This window comes from Hippopotamus amphibius, chromosome 2 (genome assembly GCF_030028045.1).
Source record: "Hippopotamus amphibius kiboko isolate mHipAmp2 chromosome 2, mHipAmp2.hap2, whole genome shotgun sequence".
NCBI lineage: Eukaryota > Metazoa > Chordata > Mammalia > Artiodactyla > Hippopotamidae > Hippopotamus > Hippopotamus amphibius.
The window spans coordinates 148,139,658-148,149,105 of record NC_080187.1 but is presented as its reverse complement, the minus strand read 5'-3'; positions in this window follow the sequence as shown (position 1 = coordinate 148,149,105).

Genomic DNA, 9,448 nt, shown 5'->3' with positions numbered 1-9,448 from the left:
ATTTGATGCTGCTGGTCTGGGGACCACTCTCTGAGAACCACAGCTGCAGGGTTTCAAAACTGAATCCAAGTGGCTGTCCAAGTCCTCTTTCTAGAGTAGGGCTCTTGGGACCTGGGACAAGTCACCTAACTTCCTCCCATCCTCGCAGGTGTAGAGACCTTGGTGAGGAGTCAGCAGGCAGCCGAGCTGGGAGCCGCACCCTAGAGCTGGCTGTGGAACTGGGTAAGGTGTGTATGTGTACGATTCTGGGAACCCAGCAAAGGGGATGGGGTGTGCGAGGGGGGACCTAGAGGGTGTTGGCTGAGCAGGGTCTGTAGCTGTTGGTTTTCAGATGTGCTCCACAGACCCCTAGGCGTTCCACAGACTACCAGGAGCAGCTCTCTGTGCTGGCGACCAGGTTTGGGGCTCCTCATCTGTCCCCTCCCCCTGCCCTTCTGTTTCCTCCCACCTGCAACAAGGCAGGCTCTGCGTCCCAGGCTATCAAAACCTTCCTCGTCTCATCTCACCAGGGTTCCAACAAGGCCCCTCCCTGACACCATCTAGTGCACGTTTAGATGCCAACACACTCAGCTTCTCAGCAACCAGACGGCACTGCCGTAAGTGCTGGTGGACGGCCACTTGGTTATTTATTTTATCTCATCTAATTTTTTTTTTCTGATTATTAAAGCAATACATGTTGGATGTGCAAAGGAAAAACTTGATAGGAAAACAATGCTGAAAGAAAAAATAGTCTGTAACGAAATCCACAGAGAGAGTGAGTTTAACAGGCTTGTAAATGTCTTCAGATTCTTGCTGAGCATTTATTAACGAGGCACACGTACATTATAAATACTTAATAAAAATGGATTCAAAGTAGGGTTTTGTAGCTTTTTAAAAAATATTCCAATATATCTTGAATTTCTATGTCAGTAAGTAAAGATTGTCTTCAAATTTTCTAATGGCTGTTAGTGATCCACTATTCAAACACACCATGATTTACATAAGCAATTCTTCATTGGATATTAGGATTTTTCCCTTCAGCAGCTGTTATTCACAGCGTTGTTTGGGTGTCTTTGTGCATTTGTGTGGAAGTTTCCATAAAAGAGGTTTCTAGAAAGATGTCTGAGTTAAAGTGTATGACCAATTTCCATTTTAATACGTGCAGTTGACCCTTGGATAACACAGGTTTGAACTGCGCGGGTCCAATTATACCTGTTTTTCATAGTAAACACTGTAGTACTACCCAATCTGTGATTGGTTGAATCTGCTGATGCTGAGCTGTAGATACCAGGAGCCAACTGTAAAGTTGTATCTGGATTTTTGACTGCAGGGGACTTCAGTGTCCCTAACTCCCTGTGTTGTTCAAGGATCAGCTGTGTACCGAATTGGGCCTGGCCACTTCTCAAAGCTGCTTGTCCATGTCAGAGTGAACAGCTCCAGAGGAGGCCATGTCCCCTCTAGCTCAGTTCTCAAATCTCACCCTGCTGCAAACTATGGATGGATTCAATGCCATTTTGCCACTGCTACCAGCATATAACAAAAAATAATGGCAGTGGGCTTTTCCTTAGAAGGAGCTATGGGTATGACAAGGAGATAGACTGAGATATTTGTAGGGAATCTGAGGAATTTGCTTGGAGAGAAACATCCTGAAAGAAGGCAGCAAACACAATTGGTCGAGTGAGTAGCAGAAGAGGGTAGTAATTTTTAGTACAGCCGGTGATGGCCATTTGAATCCATCCCAAGTTAGGCCTCAGGGACACTTGTCTGCTCCTCTGGAGAGCAAGGTGCCAAGGAGCGGATTCCCTCAAAACCCCATAAAACCCCAGGATGCCAGAGCTCCCTGCTTGGAGGTCTTTCTGACATAACAACACAAAAAGGAAGAGGCAAATATATCCATCTCCGCAGCTGTGGCAGGAGTGTGGCTCAGTGGGCAGTGGCAGCAGCTGGCAGGGGCCTGGGGTGCAGGTGAGAGGCAGCAAAGAAGTGACACCTCCAGAGGAGAGGGGGCTGTGGGGCCACAGAACTGTGCGCGGGGAAAGCGGGTCTGATCGGGGGCCTGTGTGAGAACACCCTCCCCCGTCCCCAGGAGCCTCCTGCGGCATTTGGGGGAAGGAGGAAGCAGCAGGAGGTCCTGTACCAAGAGGGCTATCAGTGATCCCTCTGGACTGGATGAAGACTTGCACATCACTTATCAACCTTTTCTGGGGAAGGGCGTTACCTCCCAAAGACAGGAGCCCAGGGAGAGTCTCAGACCTGAGGGTACTTTTTGCCTTCTTTGGAGAACTATGTGACCAGGCAGCATCACCTTTTCTTTTAAATATTTATTTATTCATTTATTTATTTGGTTGCACCAGGTCTTAGTTGCAACATGCGGGCTCATTAGTTGCAGCATGTGGAATCTAGTTCCCTGACCAGGGATTGAATCTGGGCCCCCTGCACTGTGAGCGTGGAGTCTTATCCACTGTGCCACCAGGGAAGTCCCACACTGCTTTTTCTATATCAAATTCCATTTCAAAAGTAAATCCTATTTATTTTGAAGGATTGGAGGTGTGGTGGTAGTGGTGACAATTTTAAAACAGTTCAAAGCCTCTGAAAACAGCCAAATGAATTCACCTCTTAATTGACATTCTCAAAAGTGCAATTGTTTTAATAAACAAAAATTCTTTGGAAAGGGTAGCATATAATAAGAAAAGTGTGTATTTTCAGTGAGCTCATGTGATATGCGTAACAGAAAAATTCTCCCAGCTCTGATTTTTCTAGACACTCTTTAAAAAAAAAAAAAGATAAAAGAAGGGGAGTAAACATCCATAACTAGACATCTCATAAGGTCACTTCTTTTTTCTTTTCTTTCTCTCTCTCTTTCCCTTTCTTTCTTTTTCTTTCCTTCTTTCTCTCTCTCTCTCTTTCTTTCTTTCCTGAATTAGGGCAAATAAAAAAAAGAAACATCTAAATCTGATGTTCAAACAACATTTCCAGTTTGATCCAATCCTCTTGCCTTAAAAGTACATTTATAAGCACCCCAGATCTTTGATCTGGTTCCTCCCCTTCTTTGCTCCTACTGGGTTTGAAAGGCAAATAACTTCTTCCTCCATCAATGTTCTGTCCAGAATGAACACCATATGCATGCCCTTTTTCAAACTGAATACTCTTTGGTGAGTTCTCTCCTTTGACCTTTAGTCTCCCAATCCTAAAATAACAGTGTACGCATTTGGAAAGACTTAAGAATTTCCATATTTACTGGGAGGTGGAAGAAAGTTAATTGTCCAAATGAGGCCTTGCAAATTTTACTTAAAATTAGACTTAAGATGTGTAGTATTCATTCTCACTTGTAAATCACGAAGCAGTTAAGAAAAATTTCAAAAAGTGCAGAGCATACTTTGAAACAACTGTCAATTAAAATCTCTATGGCGGTAGTTCTCAAACTTAAGTAGGCAACAGAGTCACTTGGGGGGCTCGTTAAAATGCAGCTTACTGAGCCCACTCCCATTTTATTTAGGCCTTAGGTGGGGGCTGAGAATGTGCATTTCCCACAAGCTTCCAGGTGATGCTGTCTGGGGACCACACTCTGAGAACCACTGCTCTTGAACACACATGCGTGCTAGTAAGACCTCTCTCTCAGGAAGGAGCAAGTGTGGCATTCCAGAAGCACCAGAAGAGAGCCAGGAGAGCTATGTTCTCAGTGTGGTTCTATGTGACTAAAGTATACACTCTTAGGTTAATCAATACCCTTCCACCAGGATTTACTGAACATCTGCTATGTGCAAGGCACAGGTGGTATAAAAAATCTTCACCTTCAAGCTTTCAAATAAGTAAATGGGGGAGGATCTGTACCCAAACCACACTTACCAGAACGCCCTGGGTACCAAAAAAGAGATACAAATAATATTATGGGCTTCAGAAAAAGATAAGCTCGTTTGGTTGGCAATGAAAAAGGTGACATCCTAATAGAGATGGCACAGGACCCGGGCTTTGAGAGATGGGAAGGACACAGGGTGCGGGTGTGAGGACAGTGGGAAGCACAAGACATTCTTGAGCAGGAGGATGTCAGGATCAAAGGTGTTGTATTGGTCAGGGCTGTTCATTGCTTTGTGATTTAAACTCAATTCAAATTGATTTCAACAGAAAAAGGGGAGGAAACTTACTGCCTCATGTACCTGAAAAGTCCAGGGATAGCTTTGGTTTAAGGTACAGAATTTATTTATTTATTTATTTATTTATTTATTTATTTATTTACCTATCGAATTAAAAAAAAGTAAATGTGTTTATTTATTTATTGGCTGCGTTGGGTCTTCATTGCTGCGCGTGGGCTTTCTCTAGTTGTGGCGAGTGGAGGCTACTCTGCATTGCGGCGCACAGGCTTCTCAGTGCAGTGGCTTCTCTTGTTGAGGAGTACAGGCTCTAGGGGTGGGGGCTTCAGTAGTTGTGGTGCACGGGCTTAGTTGCTCTGAGGCACGTGGAATCTTCCCGGATCAGGGATTGAGCCCGTGTCCCCTGCGTTGGCAGGCGGATTCTTAATGACCGTGCCACCAAGGAAACCCAAGATACAGAATTTAGATGCTCAAGATCGTTCAGAAATTGGTCTCTCTCCCATTCCAATGAGGCCAAGGGACTTGAATACACGGATTATCCCATCCTGTGTCACACGCAGTTGTGGTGAGGTCAAACCCACCCAAACCTCATGGACTTAGTAGGAACGTGGTGGTTTTTCCTGCATAGTAGAAAACAACTAAGAACTACAGATATGAATAGCCCAAATGTGGGATCTGACAGGTAGACTATCAGTGGGGGGGAGCCAGCTTAACAAAGGTCGCTCCCCACCTCTCAGGTCCTTTGCCAAAGGACTTCGTACAAGCTGGCTTCTATTCTCAGAGTCTGGTCTAGGGCAGCTCCCTGGTCCTCTGTCCCCTCCGCCTCGAGCGAGCTTCTCTTCTCTACAGCAGCAGGAAACCTGCAAGGGGAACGGTTCAGGTGGGAGAGGTGGGGAAAATTGCAGTGGTGGCCCCTCTAGACCAGGCCTTGAAAGCCAGTCTCCAGGGGATCTGTTGTCTCCAAATGTCTAATCAGGGCAAGGTCAGCTCCGCCACCGTGCATCTTTCTCCCACAGCCTTGACGCCCACCATCACATTCCTAGAAGGCTCTGTACTGTTCCTGTCCCTTGTGGATGCTGCTGTGCACTTAGTGGCCAGAGCAGGAGTCTCTGCTTCTCAAGTTCCTCCTGCTGCATCCAATTCTGCTGGGCGCCATGCGGCCTCCCATGGTGGGCTCCCCGGGGAGCCCGTTCCTGAGTAACCACAGGGTCAGCGGTCCACGAACTGCTTTCTCAAAGGCTCTCTTGACCCACTCACCCTTTGAAAAGGGCACTTGCGCCAGAGGTATTGGAGCAGCCCAGAGGGCTGGCTGGAGGAGGCCCTGGCTCTGGCCGTGAAAGCAACATCAGTGCCTTGACCAGAGCAGGTCTGCACAGAGATGGTTATGTTTGGCAGATGTGAATGGCTGGGGACCAGGCTGGGGAGAAAAGAAAGTAAAGCCAATGGAGGGTAAAAAGGTGGAAGGAAACAGTGGCTGGCAGAGTTGTGGTAAGTTAGAGCTTGCCAGAGTTGGGAAGACAGCAGGCTGTGGTGGGAGGAGGGCACAGTGGAGTTCAAATGTCCCAGGTGCGGTGGGCCAGGACTGTGGCAAGGGCCACAGGAGCCCTGAGTGCTGCCTCTAAAGCAGAGGGGCAGGAAGGAGAGTTGGCGCAGAGGGGGTCAGGAACTGGGAATGTCACACAGAGACCCAGGAAGCTGACACCTCGCCTGGGCCCAGCCCACTAGCACTTTCCAGTAGCTTGTGTTACAGCCAGTAGTGACTGCTGTGGGTTCACAAAGGATGAATGATGGGCAGCCCATAGGCAAGCTTATCTGGCTTTGCCTTAAGAAGAATCAGTCACTGTCCAAAGGCCAACTGTATTGGGGTCCCCAGAATGAAGGGTCTTGGGGAGGCCGATCCCACTTGCTATGCTTTGGGGACAGACAGCACCTGTCTGACAAAAAGTGCTGGCTACAGTGTAAAATCTGACCTGAAGGAAAGACCATGAAAAGTGAAGGAACCAGAAAGCAAGCACCTATGGAATTGCTAGTACTGCCGCCCTCCCCACTTGAAGTCCAGTGTGCTCAAGGTGAGCAGGATGGGAAGACCGCATTAGAAAAAAATTAAGTGCAACACGCAGCTTGAATATTTGTCTTATCAGATCAACGGATTGTGTAATTGGCCTGATATCAGGTATCTTCCCTCTCGGTGCACATGCCTAAAGATGGTAATAAAAATAAAAAATGATAATTGCTTTTAATATACTAGGCACGATACACCAGGTGCTGAGTCCTAACACGGATTATTTCATTTTCTCATCCCAACAACCCCTTCCATGTGAGAAACTGCCACCCACCTTACATCTGAGGGATGTAAGGCTCCCAGAGACTCGCCCAGGGTCACCAGGTAGGAGTGACAGGACCCTAGGCTCTGGGTTCCTTGCTCCTGCCCCCCACTGCTGTACTGTCTGATGATATCAGGGCTCTGTGCTTCACAGAAATTTTTGTTTCTTCAAAAAGACAACACAGAACAACCTTTTGGGGGAAAAAAATGCTACAAATGGTCATTCAAAAATTAAGAAATAAAAATTCTTCAAGATCACTGATTTGCAAAATGGTAAAGGTTGCAGCTGTGGTATAAAGTCCTTTTAAATTGGGCATTGACGGCTCTTTATGAGAAATCACATGATATCTGGGACAGCGGAATGAGAGCTCCTACACCTTTTGCCATGAATTGAAATCATTCCGCATAATCTCAGCCAGAAGGCCTGGCAGAGACATGCAAAGGGCTAGTGAGGTAAACCCTAAACCAAATGCTCCCAGCCCTGTGAGGCCGAGGTGAGCCTGGACGTACCTGCGGGGTGGAATGCAATTGCCTGGCCCTCTGCAGCTTCCTCAGCAACAGCAGAGGAAGGGGCTACGTGGGCTGCGAGAAACCCCAGCCCCATGACTCAAGATCAAGTCTCTGGGTCCTGGGCCAGGAATGGCCAAGTTGGGAGGGCCTTTGCCCCTTCACTTCCTCGCTTCCAGGGGGCCCTTCCTCGTGTTCTGCCCCCTCCTCCCACCCCGGTCTCCTCTCTCACCTCCCTGGAGTCTTCAGCATGTGGCTCTGCTCGTGCCCTGCAAGGCAGACAAGCCACAGGGTAAGAAGGTTTCCCACTGCTCATTCCTAAACCGCGAGAAGATGCTCTCTGTGCCGCAGGCTTTGTCTATGGAACAGGATCAAAGGAAAGTCTTCTTACTCCCATGGTCTGGTTTGTGTGTTTAGGCTGACATTCATAATCCTCTGTTTTTAGAATCTGATCTAAATTCTTGGCTTTTATTATTAATTTTATCATTTTTTACTAGCTTAGGAAGTATAAAGTGCTCTTTGACCTAAAAAGAAAGGATTACTTGGACTGCTTCACAAAGGCACACCTTCTTATTCTGGGATTTAATACTCTCTTCACCTGGAGGGCTTTGGCTCCAGGACAAGCCTTCTATAGCTCTGGGCCTTATATGCTGTTGTAAGACAGGACAGAAGGCATATTTCTCAAACGGTTCCCTATTCTCAGTTCCCAGAGCACAGGTTAACCTAATTTCTGAAATCAATTGTTTTTCTAAACTTACCAGCCATAAATCTGAGCCATATAATGACTAAATCCTGGACACTGGTAGCTTTACCTAAATTTGAGGCACAGAATATAAATATAGATGCCCCCAATCCTCCCCTTGTCCTCTGCTCCAGTGAAGATTCAGCTTCTATTGATGATTTCCCTGAGCTAACACAAATCAGGCAACAGTCCTTGGAATTCTTTTGTGACAGGGCTTACCCAGAGGTGCAACTCAATGAGATATGGGACCATGGGCTGTGAATGTAACTTCTACCAGGCCCTAAAGACTTCCTGCCCCTATTTCCATACAGCACATGTGAGGATCCAGTAATTCCCTCTCTCCACCCCTGCCACCTGTCTACACTCCCCCCGCCCCCTCCATACACCCAGGGTCAGGAGATGGATATTTTCCCTCAAGTCTGTGAAAACTGTGACCCTTCCAGACTCCCTGCCCTGGCCCACCCGTGCCCTGGAATTGCCTTGGAAAAGGCATTAGGTTGATGTTGCCTGTGCCTGTCCTCTGAGACCCCAGGACCTCAATGCAAAGAATCCTCCAGGAGTGAGGGTCTAGATTTTGTGGCTTCCTTGACCCGGCCTTCCTCATTGCCCCTGAGGCCTGTCTATAAGTGACTGCCAGAAACCAACCCCCATGTAAGAAAAGGAACACACCCATCCCACTCTGGGACTGACAACTTCTTGGTTCACTTCCACTGAATTCAATACAATGAAGCTAGGGTTTGAGTGTGGCATGGGGACGTAGAGACGCAGTCTCACTACCCTGTCACACACGGATGGGGTATCCACGGCTGGGGCCCCATCACCGATTACACAACATAGCAGATTACTCACTCACATGCGGATTAGCTATGGCCCTTGGCCTGCCTGCTCGTGGTCATTTTCTGCTGGTTATTATATTATCTCCCCAAACATGGAGAAGGTAGAGAGGCCATCTATCAACTTGACATGCCACTTCCCCCACACCAGCACATCTGGCGGGACCCAACAGAGTACAGACAGAGCTCCAACTCTTTCTGGGTTATGCCTCTTTTCTCTGTTAAATGCAGCATTTGCTGATAAAGTATACAGTCTAAGAATACTTTTTATAGCACATCTGGCAGTTTGAATGATGTTATTTACAAATGCTATAAATCGATGTGCTAGCTTTTCCTGTGTTATCAAAGTTTTCAGATAAACCAATATGTGGTATAACTCTCTTAAAATTAATTCAGATGTCAGTATCTGCTCAACTTAGTGAATTATCTAGCTACACTCTCCCCAAAGTCTGGGTCAGTTGGACTTGACCAGATATGCCAGGGTTCTGATATTAAGAATGACCTAGTTTATTAAAAACAATAACAACAAACAAACCAAAAACCATTAAAAACATTTCAAGCCTGGTCTGATAACTTTATGTGTTTTGAAAAAGAATCCTCCTTTTAAGTGGCTATAAAAACGTAAATATTAACGCAACATCAAAAATCACAAAATCTCTTTTTGACTGGATTGCATTTGTTCTTTATAGGGGGATCTCCCTGAATGAGGCAACTGAGATTTAGGGAAAGTATTTACAATAAAGGCGATAATCTCATCATATTAGTTAATACCCCGTCAGTAAGGCTAAGAGGAAAATAGCCAAGAGAATTATAGAAATTTACCTTTTTTTTTTTTTTAAGAGAAAGGTATAGGGTATAACTTTAACATTTATTTAATATGGGTGATACAATTTATGAGGGAGTGTAAAAAACAGAAGGTTTAAAGGCTGACAATTGGATACTAGATTGTTTTGCTAGACAAACCATAAGATGAATC